We start from the raw sequence: 16,307 nt of genomic DNA, 5'->3' as shown, positions 1-16,307 counted from the left end.
GGCTGTGCACCTGTGTCTGTCGTCATAGTCTCCCCCCGCTCGCCCAATGTGTTCTGATATTTCACTCTTGCGATCTGGTCACCCTAGCTGGAGGCAAGATTAGGATAGGGGCTGAAGGCAAAATTGGAGGTGGGGGAGTGGGGGTTAAGCCCAGAGATGCTGCCAGAGGGTTAGAGAGGGCAAAACCCCAGCACAGGCGGGGCAGAGGGATAACAGTTACCCCGGTGGGCTGGGACACCAGTATTGCAAAAAATAGGGTGGGGGGGAGCAGAGGGGCTTTATTTCCCCTCTCACAGATAGCACCTCTCAACATGGGCTTCCCAGGGCTGGGTTCTTGAAGGCCCCCGCATCCCAATGCCTAGTCACTGCAGCTCCTCTGTCTGATGTAACCTACTGAGGTGCTGCAGCAGGAGACTTAATTCAGCGAAACCAGGGCCTTCCCTTCACACACACCCCTGCCCCAAATTTCCCCAACACCCCACAGCTGTCAACTAGTTACATGCAGTGTTGCCAATTTAGTCATTGGTTGGAAATTTGAATTGAAATTGTTCATACTTTTCAAACCTATTATACCTTTTCAGGTACAAGTATTTTATCATACACTGTCTATGCTTTTAAAGTGTATTAATGTTTCAAAGACTAGCTTCCTCACATAACTGTTTTTGCTGACAATGTTGGCGCATTCGTTTTGGCAATGTTAGCCAACCTTATAATTTCAAATTATGATTTGTAAGCAAGGTCTGAATGATCTCTCCCCTGACAGATAATGATGAGCCAGGGGTGGGTGGAAGGAAAGTCTTCAGGACCAGACTGCTGGATACTTAAGCAGAGTAGGTGAGTTCATGTAAATACAGACAGAGCTGTGTTGCCCAAGTGTTGGGAGTTTCTGTACTAAACAATTATATGTTCTTATGTAAAAATTAATTATAAGAAAGGATCCTGGGCTAGATGGACCATTGGTCTGACCCAACATGGCCAGTCTTCTGACAGAGGCCAAAATGCCAGGTGCTTCAAAAGGAATTAACAAAACAGAGCAATTATTGAGTGATCCATCCGCTCTTGTCCACTCCCAGCTTCGGGCAAACAGAGGGGCTCAGAGCAGGGTGTTGCATCCCTGCCCATCCTGGCTAATAGGTAAGTTCATGGAGGATGTATCTGTCAACGGCTATTTATTTTTTGAATCCTGTTCTAGTTTTGGCCTTCACAACATCCCCTGGCAAAAAGTTCCACAGGTTGACTGTATGTTGTGTGAAGTAGTACTTCTTTGTGCTTGTTTTAAACCTGCTGCCTATTAATGTCACTGGGTGACTCCTAGTTCTTGTGTTATGTGAGGGAGCTTTTCACTTTCTACACGCCAGTCAAGATTTTATAACCCCCCTTAGTAGTCTCTTTTCCAAGCCGGAAAGTCCCCTGGTCTTTTTAAACTGTTCCATACGCCTAATCATTTTAGTTGCCCTTCTCTGTATCTTTTCCGAGATGGGTGACCAGGACTGCATGCAGTATTCAAGTTGTGAGCATACCATGGATTTATATAGTAAAAGTGGAGGATCTTGGTTTTCCAGACTGATCAGCAAAGCCAATGCTGACAAACTATGTGAAAAGGCTGCAAAACACCAATCCTCTGGACTGCATCGACAGGCAGAAAGCCTTCTAAAATTGGTTTTGACAGTGACTGGTTTATAAGTACTTAATGAGGCTGGTAAGAATGCTGGAGACAACACAGTTTATGCGAACAAACATGGCTGTCGAATCATACTGTCTCTTTAAGCAAGAGATACCACACACTACAAACTAGAGGCCAATGTTAAGTGCATTGTCATTTGTTAATCCTGAAGTTGGACACTGGTTCCAACCAAGACAGGCAAATGCTCACTATCTTCCTGCAAGAAACTCAACTGACTGGTTAGAAGCATGCGGTGCAACAGTGAAAGACTCAGAAGTTGAAAAAGTGAAGAACTCTCTCACCACATTCGGAAAATGTGCATACACGGATGATAATACTTGACACCCATTTGTATCGGTGCATTCAAGTCACTGCGTGTGTTATCTTGATCTCAGTGGTAGGTCAGGAGATGAATTTTTAGCTGTTCAGGTTATAGAAGACACATCAACTTTAACTCTTCTAAGATGTGGGTTGTCAGAGATGAATGCTTGTCAATTGGACCCCAAACAGATGGCTGCTTGTGCATTTGATGGAGCTGCAAACTTCTCTGGAAGACAGAGTAGAGTACGAGATTTGCTCAGAGCAAAGCGTAACTCTAATCTCTCCAATACACACTGCAGAGGCCATCTACTCCAACTAGCACTAGTACAAGCTGCAGAATCTTCAAAAGGCGTTTAAAAAAGCTAGAAATTTAAGGTCTTCATTATATTCTTTTTCAGCAAGAGTCCAAAAGGACTGAATGTCTTGGAAAAATGTAGAAGATACATTGGGACAGAAGTTCAAATTAGTCCAACCTGGGAAAATCCACTGGCTTTCTCATGAGCGATCCTTGGCTGTTGTCTTAAAATTATTGCAACCATTATTATTGGCTTTGGAAAGTATCTACCGAGATGGGACGGATCTAAGTAGTGAGGCTGGTGGACTACTTTTGCTTCTAAGTTCAGAGAAGACAATCGCCATTCTCTCTTGTAAGTCTACAGTTGAAATAACTTGGTCATTATACAATGCCATCCAGGCATGTGCTACAACAGTAGTAGATCTCTGTCCAGCACTGGAAGTTACACTTGGATCAATCAGCGAGATATCCATTGAAAACTTACCGGAAGAAGCAGAGGCTTCTGTTCAGAAGTTGACTAATTAGGGCACTTATATTGACTCCTTAAATGAAGAAGACAAGAAGTGTATGTTAAGCCAGCTGAAAAAGTAAAGTACACAGACTTGATTCTTACATCTCTACAACAACTACTTTTGGATTCCATCAACCTCTACATAGCTTTTACAGATGCCTGCCTTATAAAACATTGACAGTTAAGTGAAGTGATGTACTACCACCAATGCAAGCCATGTGATCAGGACAGAATAGAGAATTTGAACAGAATGGAAAACCATACGATGAACGAATGTGGATTTGATTTCAACTTCATCAATCACCACCACCACCACCACCACCAGTAGTTCGACCCAATTTTGGTGCTCTATCTCCTGGGATGAAAGTAGTAAGAATTCATCTCTTTCTTCTCCCAGTCACAACAGCTACAGTTGAGTGTTCTTTTTCCTCATTTAATAGAATTTTGTGTTCTGAAAGAAGTCGCTTTGTGCATGATCATGAGCATGTCATGAAGGACTGGCAGTACCAGACACTCGAGAAACCATTGCATTCGAGAAGTTCATTAACAGAGTTGTGCAAAATTACAACAAGAAACCGAGACAGGTGTAGACGTAGCACTTCATAGTAGGCTTGTATAGCCAACTGTAATTTGTGTGATTTAAAAACATGAGTTAAATCTAATAAAATGGTCATGAAACATTTCAGTTTTTACTATGGTACCATACAGCCCACCTTCGCCCTCACACCTCATCGGTTCTCCCCCCTCCCCCTGTAGTTCTGAACACACCCCCAATTTCAGTTTCTGTGGAAAACACTACAGTGAAATATTCTTGTTTACATACACTGTCAGCTGCAGGATTCAGCATCAATTCTCCTCCTAAGGTCAATAGCAGGGTGGGTTTGTTTATTTTGCTAGGCTGCTTCACTGGCCCATTTGTTCGTGGGAGAACCCAGAACCTCTAACGAGCTATTCACCTCTCCGAAAACACCACGTCAGGTTTTCAATAGAATTCTTTGCCTCCCCACTAAGATTTGTAAGCGAGATCCTCAGTAGCAACCGTTATAATCATCCTATGTCACGTTTTATAGAGATCATGAGCACTTTACCAACAGCAGGCTCAGGTCTGGCTCTAAAGCTTGAGCATTGAGATGGAGGAGAAAGTGGTAGAGGCAGAGTGACCAGGGGAACGAAGTGGACAGGGTTCTGCAGACAGGGGAGTTTGACAGAAGGAGGCCTACAACGGTTAGGAAGACCCGCAACACCTGTGCCAGCACTGCTTCTGTCTCCTCCACCTGCGCCTGTAGCCAGACAGAGCGCCTGAGCATGGATGCTCCTACCCAGATCCTGGTGTGGTTTTGCAGGGACTGTGACTTGCAATTCCCACTTACTGATATCCAGGCTGGGGGGGGACCATCCAATGCGAAAGGTGCCTGCTGGTGAAATCTCTCAGGCAGCAGTGCGGGAGCTACAAGAGGAGGGGCTAGGCTGAGGAGCATCCGAATCCACGAGCAATTCCTGGACAGCGTCCATGTGGAGACAGCTGAGGTAGCTGTCCTAGTACACAGGACTTCTGACACACCACTGGTGGAGGAGGAGATGGCTCAGGGTGGACACTGGCAGCTGGTTACTTCTGGCAGCGGGCAGTGCTCCACCTCTGCTCCAAACCCTCCCACCGTGGTAATAGGTAACTGTTATGCTCTTCTTGATATAGGAGAGAAGGAATCACCCCTTACAGCAGAGGAGGAGAAGCCTTGTACCCCTAAGGCTGGGAGGTCTGCTGCCACCACTGCAAATAGGAAATGTGAGTAGTGATGGTTGGAGACTCTTCTGAGGGGGATGGAGGCATCCATCTGTCGCCCTGACATTTCATCTCGGGAGGTATGCTGCCTACCGGGGGCCCATATCCGAGACATTACGGAGGCATTGTCGAGGATTATCCAGCCCTCTGACTACTACCCAATGCTACTGCGAGGTTTGACACTGAGCGGATCAAGAGTGACTACAGGGCTCTGGGAGTACAGGTGAAGGAGTTTGGAGCGCAGGTGGTATTCTCTTCGATCCTTCCTGTCAGAGGTAGGGGCCCAGGCAGAGACAGGTGCATCGTGGAGGTGAATGCCTGGCTGTGAAGACGGTGTCGCCAGGAGGGCTTTGGCTTCCTCAACCACAGGATGCTATTCCAGGAAGGACTGCTGGCAGAAATGGCATTCACCTTTCAAGGAGGGGAAAGACCCTATTTGGACACAGACTGGCTAACCTAGTGAGGAGGGCTTTAAACTACGTTTGACAGGGACAGGTGAGCAATGCCCACAGGTAAGTGGAGAACATGGAGACCTGGGAGATGGGTTGGAAATAGGAGGGAGCGTAGGCTATAATGGCAGAGAGAAAGGAGGGTCAGGGCAAAACTGGGAGGCAAGATCAAATCAGTATCTTAGATGCTGATATACAAATGTGAGAAGTATGGGTAATAAGCAGGAAGAACTGGAAGTGCTAATAAATAAATACAACTATGACATTGTTGGCATCACCGAAACTCGGTGGGATAATACACGATTGGAATGTTGATATGGATGAGTACAGCTTATTCAGGAAGGATAGACAGGGTTAAAAGGGAGGAGGTGTTGCCTTATATTAAAAATGTACACACTTGGACTGAGGTGGAGATGGTCATAGGAGACGGAAGTGTTGAGAGACTCTGGGTTAGGCTAAAGGGGTAAAAAAAACAAGGGTGATGTCATGGTGGGAGTCTACTACAGGCCACCTAACCAGGTGAAAGAGGCTTTTTTTATACAACTAACAATCATCCAAAGCCCAAGATTTGGTGGTGATGGGGGACTTCAACTATCCAGATATATGTTGGGAAAACAATACAGCGGGGCACAGACTATCCAACAAGTTCTTGGACTGCATTGCAGACAACTTTTTATTTCAGAAGGTTGAAAAAGCTACTGGGGGGGAGCTGTTCTAGATTTGATTTTAACAAATAGGGAGGAACTCATTGAGAATTTGAAAGTGGAAGGCAGCTTGGGTGAAAGTGATCATGAAATCAGAGTTCACAATTCTAAGGAAGGGTAGAAGGGAGAACAGCAAAATAGAGACAATGGATTTCAGGAAGGCGGATTTTGGTAAGCTCAGAGCTGATAGGTAAGGTTCCATGGGAATCAAGACTGAGGGGAAAAACAGTGGAGGAGAGTTGGCAGTTTTTCAAAGGGACACTATTAAGGGCCCAAAAGCAAATTATTCCGCTGAGTAGGAAAGATAGGAAATGTGGCAAAAGACCACCTTGGCTTAACCATGAGATGTTGCATGATCTAAAAAAATAAAAAGGAGTCATATAAAAAATGGAAACTAGGACAAATTACAAAGGATGAATATAGGCAAACACAGGAATGCAGGGGGGCAAGATTAGAAAGGCAAAGGCACAAAATGAGCTCATACTAGCTACAGGAATAAAGGGAAACAAGAAGACTTTATCAATACATTAGAAGCAAAAAGATGACTAAGGACAGGGTAGGCCCACTGCTCAGTGGGGAGGGAGAAACAGTAACAGGAAACTTGGAAATGGCAGAGATACTTAATGACTTCTTTGTTTTGATCTTCACCGAGAAGTCTGAAGGAATGCCTAACATAGTGAATGCTAATGGGAAGGGGGTAGGTTTGGAAGATAAAAAAAAAAACGAACAAGTTAAAAATCACTTAGAAAAGTTAGATGCCTGCAAGTCACCAGGGCCTGATGAAATGCATCCTAGAATACTCAAGGAGCTAATAGAGGAGGTATCTGAGCCTCTAGCTATTATCTTTGGAAAATCATGGGAGAAGGAGAGATTCCAGAAGACTGGAATAGGGCAAACATAGTGCCCATTTATAAAAAGGGAAATAAAAACAACCCAGGAAACTACAGACCAGTTAGTTTACCTTCTGTGCCAGGGAAGATAATGGAGCAGGTAATTAAGGAAATCATCTGCAAACACTTGGAAGGCGGTAAGGTGATAGGGAATAGCCAGCATGGATTTGTAAAGAACAAATCATATCAAACCAATCTGATAGCTTTCTTTGATAGGATAACTAGTCTTGTGGATAAGGGAGAAGCACTGGATATGGTATACCTAGACTTTAGTAAGGCATTTGATACAGTCTCGTATTTGCCTAGTTTATTGATAAGAATATCATGCAACTTAGATAGGGCTACTATAAGGCGGGTGCATAACTGGCTAGATAACCATACTCAGAGTAGCTATTAATGGTTCCCAATCCTGATGGAAAGGTATAACAAGTGGGATTCCGCAGGGGTCTGCTTTGGGACCAGCTCTGTTCAATATCTTCATCAACGACTTAGATATTGGCATAGAAAGTACGCTTATTAAGTTTGCAGATGATATGAAACTGCAAGGGATTGCAACTGCTTTGGAGGATAGGGTCATAATTCAAAATGATCCGGACAAATTGGAGAAATGGTCTGAGGTAAACAGGATGAAGTTTAATAAAGAAAATGCAAAGTGTTCCACTTAGGAAGGAACAATCAGTTTCACACATACAGAATGGGAAGAGACTGTCTAGGAAGGAGTACGGCAGAAAGAGATCTAGGGGTTATAGTGGACCACAAGCTAAACATGAGTCAACAGTGTGATGCTGTTGCAAAAAAAGCAAACATGATTCTGGGATGCATTAACAGGTGTGTTGTGAGCAAGACACGAGAAGTCATTCTTCCGCTCTACTCTGCTCTGCTTAGGCCTCAACTGGAGTATTGTGTCCAGTTTTGGGCACCGCATTTCAGGAAAGATGTGGAGAAATTGGAGAGGGTCTAGAGAAGAGCAACAAGAATGATTAAAGATCTAGAGAACATGACCTATGAAGGAAGGCTGAAAGAACTGGGTTTGTTTAGTTTGGAAAAGAGAAGACTGAGAGGGGACATGATAGCAGTTTTCAGGTATCTAAAAGGAGGATAGAGAAAATTTGTTCATCTTAGCCTCCAAGGCTAGAACAAGAAGCAATGGGCTTAAACTGCAGCAAGGGAGTTAGGAACTTTAACCACCCTGACAGTTAAGTTGGACATTAGGAAAAACACTGGAATAAATTGCCTAGGGAGGTTGTGGAATCTCCATCTCTAGAGATATAAGAGTAGGTTAGATAAATGTCTATCAGGGATGGTCTAGACAGTATTTGGTCCTGCCATGAGGGCAGGGGACTGGACTCAATGACCTTTCAAGGTCCCTTCCAGTCCTAGAATCTATGGGAGGCTGTGGAAATGAAGCTGACGGCCCTGGAGGGGCAGCTTCGGGCAGCCCAAGCAAACAGTCCCCCTTACCCCCAGGGGTGGAGATTTTGAGGGGGGGGGTGTAGCAGGGCAGTTACCCTGCTGCTCCTAGGGGAAAAGGTTAAAGGCAGCTCAGGTAGGCTGACTATGGAGGCAGCCACAGCTGTGGCCACACCCAATCAGGCCACAGCTGGCCCTGATATAATGGTTAAGAGAGGAGCTGGGAGAGTCTCACTCCAGCTGGGAGTAGGAAGGGCCTGGCTGCCTGGAAGCACAGGGCACATGAAGCAGAGCAGGGCTGGGGAAAGGCAAGAGGAGCTGGGGAGCTCCAGCCTGAGGCCTTGTTGAAGGCCTAAGCAGGTACTGGGGCTGCAGAGATGCAGCCTGGGGATAGGCAGAGGCAGCTGGTCTAACCCCCTTGTCAGCGATGAGTGGCCATTACAGACTGCAGTCTGCCCCAGAGAAAGGGGGCTCGATGGGGACTGGCAGTAGCCACTCAGGCAAGGTGAGTATAGAGGGTTGGGGTCCCCCTGGGAGGGGAGACCCAGAGTGGGGGTACTTCTGGGGGCAGAACCCCAAGGTAAAGGGCACCAGGGTCCGGGAGGAACACAGGGGCCTGAGGCAGGCGAGACACTGACCCGCAAGGGGCGCTCTGAGTGCTGGAATTGAGCTAATTCCCTGACGACCAGCAGGAGGTGCCGCAGCGGTGAGTGCTCGATCTGTTACAAGGACTATTACCAGCAACAAAGAATGGTTACTGGTATATATTGACATGCTGACTTTTTTCAAAGTGGAAAGGCTTCTTGAAAGATAATCCAGGGCTATGCGGTGGCAAACAGCATGTACAAAATGGTTGTTCGACGTGGATGCCCACAGCGAACACTGACAGACTTCAGTCCTGAATTCAATAGTAAGGTAATGGATTTTTTTTGCGGTTATTTTTACTATGTATTCAACCTCACCTATCTGTGATCTGATAGTGACAGTGAACATGGATTTAATCACCCTTATTTTTTTATTAAGCCACATTGTTGTTGACAACTATTTATCAAAAAAAAAAAAAAAAGAAAAAATATGGTGATTGTTCTCAAACTGCTGTTGGTCACTATCAGGGTTCCTATAGCTTTTTGTCTTCATATCTACCACCAAAAAAAAAAAAACCTTTCCAAAAATAATTAAAAGATGGGCTATTCCTGTTGCTAATTACACATAAAAGTAATGTCAAATAGGTGAAGGAACATTCCTTAAGACAAGTCTGTATGTAAGTTTATGGTGTAACTTATTTTCTTTTAGTTTAACCTGTATATTTGCAAAAGATTGGGAATAGAACGTGGCTTCACCATCCCGTACCACCCACAAACCAATGGCTTGGCTGAAAACGCTAATAAATCCATCAAAAGGTAAGTGAATGGGTGGGAATATTACAGTTCTAATGTCGAGTAGAGTGTACTATACCAGAAGATGCAACTCACTACAAAGTCTTCAAAAATCAATGTGTTAGATTATACATAATCAAAAATACTTTCAATTTGTTTCAGTCAAGACTGTATGTGTGCTTCCCCCCCCCAAAAAAAATGAATCAATCATTTGTTAGAGCATTGTGGAAGATGATTGACACTAGGAGTAATCAGGATGAATTCCTTGAGCCCATTTTGTTTTCTTTACAAACTAAAGACACGCAACAAAACTTTCACCCTTTCTACTAATGTTTTGCAGTGACCCGGTGTTTCCAGAAGAAGTCTGAGTTACATGGTAAGTGTATGTTAGTACCAGCACCTTTCATGTACACATGGCATTCTGTGTCTTCATTTTACAAATACAACCCCTTCTCCATTTGTTTACAAAGATCCCAGATATGAATACATACAGGGAAGATTTCTGCAAAGAGTACAGCATAAATATGAAATCTAGACATGATGCTGATATTGCACTGGCAATAAGTAACATTTCTAAAGCACAAGAAAAACAACGAAGACATTATGCTAAAAGACAGACTCTAAGGTCAGAAGGGACCATTATGATCATTTAGTCTGACCTCCCGCATGATGCAGGCCACAAAAGCTGACCCACCCACTCCTGGAAGAATTCTCTCCCTTGACTCAGCTGTTTAAATCATGATTTGGGGACTTCAAATCGCTGAGAATCCTCCAGCAAGCAACCCCTGCCCCATGCTGCAGAGGAAGGCGAAAAACCCCCAGGGCCTCTGCCAATCTACCCTGGAGGAAAATTCCTTCCCGACCCCAAATATGGCGATCAGCTGAACCTCAAGCATGCGGGCAAGATTCTCTAGCCAGACTCTCTGGAAAAGTTCTCTGTAGTAACTTTTAATATCCCATCGACTTCTAAATATGGGGAAATAACATTTGATGTTGGGGACTGTGTTACTGAATGTGAGAGAGAACAAGAAAAGGAGGACTGGTGCAATCTACTTATCGGGGACCATACAAAATTAAGACTGATGGTAAGAGTTAAATTGCAAACCATCTCAGGGAAACTGGTAGGAACCACGTACATATCGCACGCTTAATAACCATTTAAAGAGCCAACAACATTATCTGCTGAAAGCAGATAGAGGAAAACATCAAAATTGAAATGGCTATTGGTGAACAAAAACACCCTCAAAAGAGATTGGAAAAATGGATGGCACTGTCTGTCAAATCTCAGGACAGCACAGTGAAAAACGGAGGTCACAGCAATGGAAGGAGGAATATATAGGGCAAGATGTTTCAAGCAATGATATAAGTGATGATGACGTGCTTATGGAGGATGGGGGAAGACAAACCATGGTTTCTGAAAGGTAATTGGTTACCACATCTTAAACAGGTTTTTAACGTAGTTCCATTTATGAAGCATGTTAAAGGTTTTCATGTAGAAAGTGGTGGCATTCACAGTAGTAAAACAGAGAAAAAAGAAACACTATTACTATGCATGTAATGTGTTACAAATTTGACTAGAGGAAAAAAGTAATGACTGGCAAACTCAGAGAGACTGGAGACCAAAGTGAGAAAAATCAAGTTGCATGGCTCTTCATTTCATTGCCTGAAACCAAGAAGCTGGATAAGCAATGAGGTACATTTAAGTACCACTAAACATGTATGGTAACAGGATTGATTCATCAAATATTAAATTGTTCCCTTTCTTTCATCATGTGTATTTGAGCTGTGTGGTTGAGAAAGCAGGTGGAAAGGTAGGCCACTTATAATTTATACTTTCATGTACCATCAGTGTCAATAAGCAAACAATCACATGAATATGTAGAACATATTTAAGTCCAGATACCCTTGAAATATCAATATAAAACCTGAAATTGAAACATTTCAGTGTATTTACTGCTGCCAAACGTGTACTGAAATGTATTTGGAGGTGCATATGACATACAATTCTTGACATGTTGAGGGCCACATTAGTTTTGCTATCCAGTTCAGTGGGTCCATGAATTAAACACAAGTATGCAAACAGCTTAGTCAGTTTTTACATTAAGACAGAGAGCACATTGATTATAAATCTTGTTTTTACATGACTCTTGCATATCTTATTTAACACTAGGGACCCCTTGCATGTCTGTTTATATGAACTTCATTATGTTCTTTATGTGCCAGAATGATTAATGCATTAACTTGATTGACTGTCATCAGGTACAAGCCATCTCATCAGTACTTTCCACTGTCATTCTCTCAGGCAGAGCAACACAAATGAAAGTGAAGGTAAATGCTAACAAACTTTCATACAGAGCATGAGCAAAGCACACTTTCATTCAGTCAGTTAAACACAATGTGAAACAGAAAATACAATGCTATGTTTGATGTGGAATGAGTACTGTAATAGTAATCCATGTAATGAAATTGGGAAATACAGTATAATTGACATTTCATGGTTTTCACCACTGGAAACTAATTGCATTTTAATTTTTCAATAAATACAGAGTGGAATTCTTCAATATGATATATTATTGCTTCCTTACCACTGCAAGAACACAATGACCTGGTGTGTAAGATGCTTTCTGTTGTACTTTGGGATTATGGGCACTAAATATGGTATTATAGAAGAGATTTGTAACACAGCTGGGTAAGCAGTGATAATTTCCCGTGTTGTGGGTTTTCAGTGAGTTCAGTGCATGCAAAGGAGAGTGGAATGTGAATGTAACTTGACATTTCAAGAACTGAGTTTTAAAAAATAAAATGCGACCGACGACTGAAATTCTGTTAATGTAACGTGGAAGAATACAGTCTAATGATTTGATCAATGAATTCACAATGCTTTTCTCTTGTGTTAGTGAGACATTACAAATGAAAATGTTAATGGAATGTTTTTTGATAAATTATTAAATTGTTGAAATCACATTACCAATATAATTTGTACATATTTACACTAGCATTGAAGAAAACAAAAGAATTTTTGTTAATTGACCCCTTGTGTGATGAAATGAGAGATGAAAACATGCCTGAGAAACTGGAGGGGATTTTTTTAAGTGAGAAGGTGTTATTAGCAACACAGGCGCAGCAAATCAGGTGATGCATTGTGTAAGAAGGAGACAATATGAAAGCAAGTGTGTTTATATATGAGCAATAAGTCATGGCAATTAAACAGATAGGATTTCTACACATGTACAGAAACTGCAAAAAAAGGAAAGAAAAGCTCATTTATACAGTCCGCTAATGTACTCTACGAATTTCAGATACTTCAAACGATTAACTAGCAAATCCTCATCTGATTGGGAGAGTAAAATTGTTCAGCATACCAAAGTGCTGGCCACAACTGCAGACCATTCATCTTAAAGGTATTGAATACCAAATTGCCATTATTATTTGTTATTTATGTGTAATAATCAGGGGTGAAAGTAAATGCCAGAGATTACCGGTGTGCACTGCACCAGCATCCTTGCCAAGGTGTGTGGGGTGGGGTCTCTGGCAGAAGGTGCAGGGATGGCTGGGGCCAGATTCCCCCAGCCAGTCCTTTCTGACAGCTGCTGCTGCGGTGGGCAGGAGCCCCGGGCCCTTTTAAATCGCTGGCCCCCAGGGCAGCTGCCCCTTTTGCTCTCCCACTGTTGGCGACCCTGCCGGTAGCATCCAGCAGCGCTGCCGGACCCTATGGCAGGGCCGTTGATGTGGGGGGAGCTAAAGGGGGCAGCGACATTAAAAGCATAAAGCACTGCAACGTCAGCACTGTAACGTCAGCAGTGTACGGGCCGGAACCGGTGGCTGGTTCTTACCGGTATGCTGGACCAGCCCACTTTCACCTCTAGTAATGATGATGTTTTTTCTAAATAGAAGTGTTAGTTTGCAGAAATGTATTTGCAGCAGAAAGACATCAGTATGGTAGAAACACAAGAGGCTAATACTGCGTTTAGAAGACAAATAGCAATTGTTCTAATGAAGGAGTCGGGTAATAACTTTCTCCCATGTACTATGGACTCATTAGGCACATGTGAAGAGAACAGGAAGAGTGGAATTATGTGACATAACAGTTATCTTAATACCTCTAAAGTGGGGCATCTCACAGGTTTGGTTCTGTAATAGTGACTGCATCAATAAGATCTTTAAGTACCAAAAAATTTGAATGGTTGCTATGGATAGCCCAGTTAAATACTGCAGCTGGATATAAAAATATCCAATTTCAAAGTAAAACTTGAGAAAATATGACAAAATAAATGTGCAAACCACTGACTGACTTAAAATATTGACAGTAATTAACAAATAAAGATTTGCATTTAGTGTTGGTCGTAACAATCAGCACTTCATTGCGCTATATTGATTTTTCAGAAAGGGTGGAGGACTACTGCATATACTGCAAACTTGTTAATTGTGAAAAGGAAAATGAGGATCGCACGAGGATAAGAAACATAGAATTGCATCAGAAACACATGCCATAACCTGCCTAAGGATCAGGATTCTTGTAAAAATTCAACAGTAAACATTTTCATCATGCTGATAGGCATATCTTAGGTAATGCTGACATGTGGAAGGAATAGCATGAGTGAATGGAAATGGTGTGCAACATTATAACTTATCAGAGGGGTAGCGTTTTTGTTGCTTTTTACAGATCCAGACTAAGTCCTGTGGCACCTTAAAGGTCCTTAAATGACCGTAAGCAGTCTAAAATCCTACCTGCCACATGGGGCCACAACAGTGATACCCCTAACTCACCCAGCAACATCAATTTATCCAGCTACATACTCAACCCAGCAGAAGAGTCTGTCCTATCTCGGGGACTCTTTGCCCCACCACCCCCACAAACATGATACAGTTCTGTGGTGATCTGGAAGCCTACTTTCGCCATCTCCGACTCAAAGAATACTTTCAAGATAACACTGAACAGAGCACTGATACACAGATACCCTCCCACCAACAGCACAGGAAGAAGAACGCCACATGAACTCCTCCTGAGGTCAAAATGACAATCTGGACCTATACGTAGAATGCTTCTGCCGACGTCCACAGGCAGAAATTATGGAAAAACATTTCTTAACCTAAGTCGTGCAGAATGCAATGCCATCCACAGCCTCAGAAACAACCCTGACATTATAAAAGAGGCTGATAAAGGAGGTGCTGTTGTCATCATGAACAGGTCTGACTATCAAAAGGAGGCTGCCAGACAACTCTCAAATACCAAATTCTACAGGCCACTTTCCTCAGATCCCACTGAGGAACATACTAAGAAACTGCACTATCTACTCAGGACACTCCCTACAGTAACACAGGAACAAATCAACATACCCTTAGAATAACCCTGGTCGGGGCTCTATCTACTACCCAAGATCCACAAACCTGGAAATCCTGAACACTCCATCTCTGGAATCGGCACTCTCACTGAAGGACTGTCCGAATACGTGGACTCTACTCAGACCCTACACCACCTGCACTCCCAGCTATCTCCGTGACACCACTGATTTCCTGAGAAAACTACAATGCATTGGTGACCTCCCAGAAAACACCATCCTAGCCACCATGGATGTAGAGGCTCTCTACACAAACATCCCACATACAGATGGAATACAAGCTGTCAGGAACAGTATCCGTGATGATGACACATCACAACTGGTTGCTGAGCTCTGACTTTATCCTCACGCATAATTATTTCAAATTTGGTGACAATATATACCTCCAGACCAGTGGTACCACTATGGGCACCCGCATCGCCCCACAATACGCCAACATTTTTATGGCTGACCTGGAACAACGCTTCTTCAGCTCTCGTCCACTCACTCCCCTTCTTTACCTACACTACATTGATGACATCATCTGGACCCATGGGAAGGAGACTCTGGAAGAATTCCACCACGATTTCAACAGCTTCCACCCCACCATCAACCTCAGCCTAGACCAGTCTACATGGGAGGTCCACTTCCTAGACACCATGGTACAAATAAGTAATGGTCACGTTACCATCACCCTATACCAAAAACCCACCGACCGCTATGTCTACCTTCATGCCTCAAGCTTCCATCCCGGACACACATCACGATCCATTGTCTACAGCCAAGCGCTGAGGTACAACCGCATCTGCTCCAACCCCTCAGACAGAGACCACCACCTACAAGATCTTCACCAAGCATTCTCAAGACTACGATATCTGCACGAGGAAATAAGGAAACAAATCAACAGAGCCAGACGTGTACCCAGAAGCCTCCTGCTGCAAGACAAGCCCAAGAAAGAAATCAACAGAACTCCACTGGCCATCACCTACAGTCCTCAGCTTAAACCTCTCCAACGCATCATCAGTGATCTACAACCCATCCTGGACAATGATCCCTCACTTTCACAGACCTTGGGATGCAGGCCAGTCCTCGCCCACAGACAACCCACCAACCTTAAGCATATTCTCACTAGCAACCACACACCACACCATAGTAACTAACTCAGGAACCAATTCATGCAACAAACCTCAGTGCCAACTCTGCCCACATATCTACACCAGCGACACCATCACAGGCCCTAACCAGATCAGCTACATCATCACCGGTTCATTCACCTGCATGTCCACCAATATTATTTACGCCATCATGTGCCAGCAATGCCCCTCTGCTATGTACATCGGCAAGACTGGACAGTCGCTATGTAAAAAGGATAAATGGACACAAGTCAGATATCAGGAATGGCAATATACAAAAACCTGTAGGAGAACACTTCAACCTCCCTGGACACACAACAGCAGATTTAACGATAGCCATCCTACAGCAAAAAAACTTCAGGACTAGACTTCAAAGAGAAACTGCTGAGCTTCAGTTCATTTGAAAATTTGACATCAGCTCAGGATTAAACAAAGACTGTGAATGGCTAGCCAACTA

The sequence above is a fragment of the Chrysemys picta genome, chromosome 19, assembly GCF_011386835.1.
Source record: "Chrysemys picta bellii isolate R12L10 chromosome 19, ASM1138683v2, whole genome shotgun sequence".
NCBI lineage: Eukaryota > Metazoa > Chordata > Testudines > Emydidae > Chrysemys > Chrysemys picta.
Note: the sequence above shows the minus strand (reverse complement) of the source record.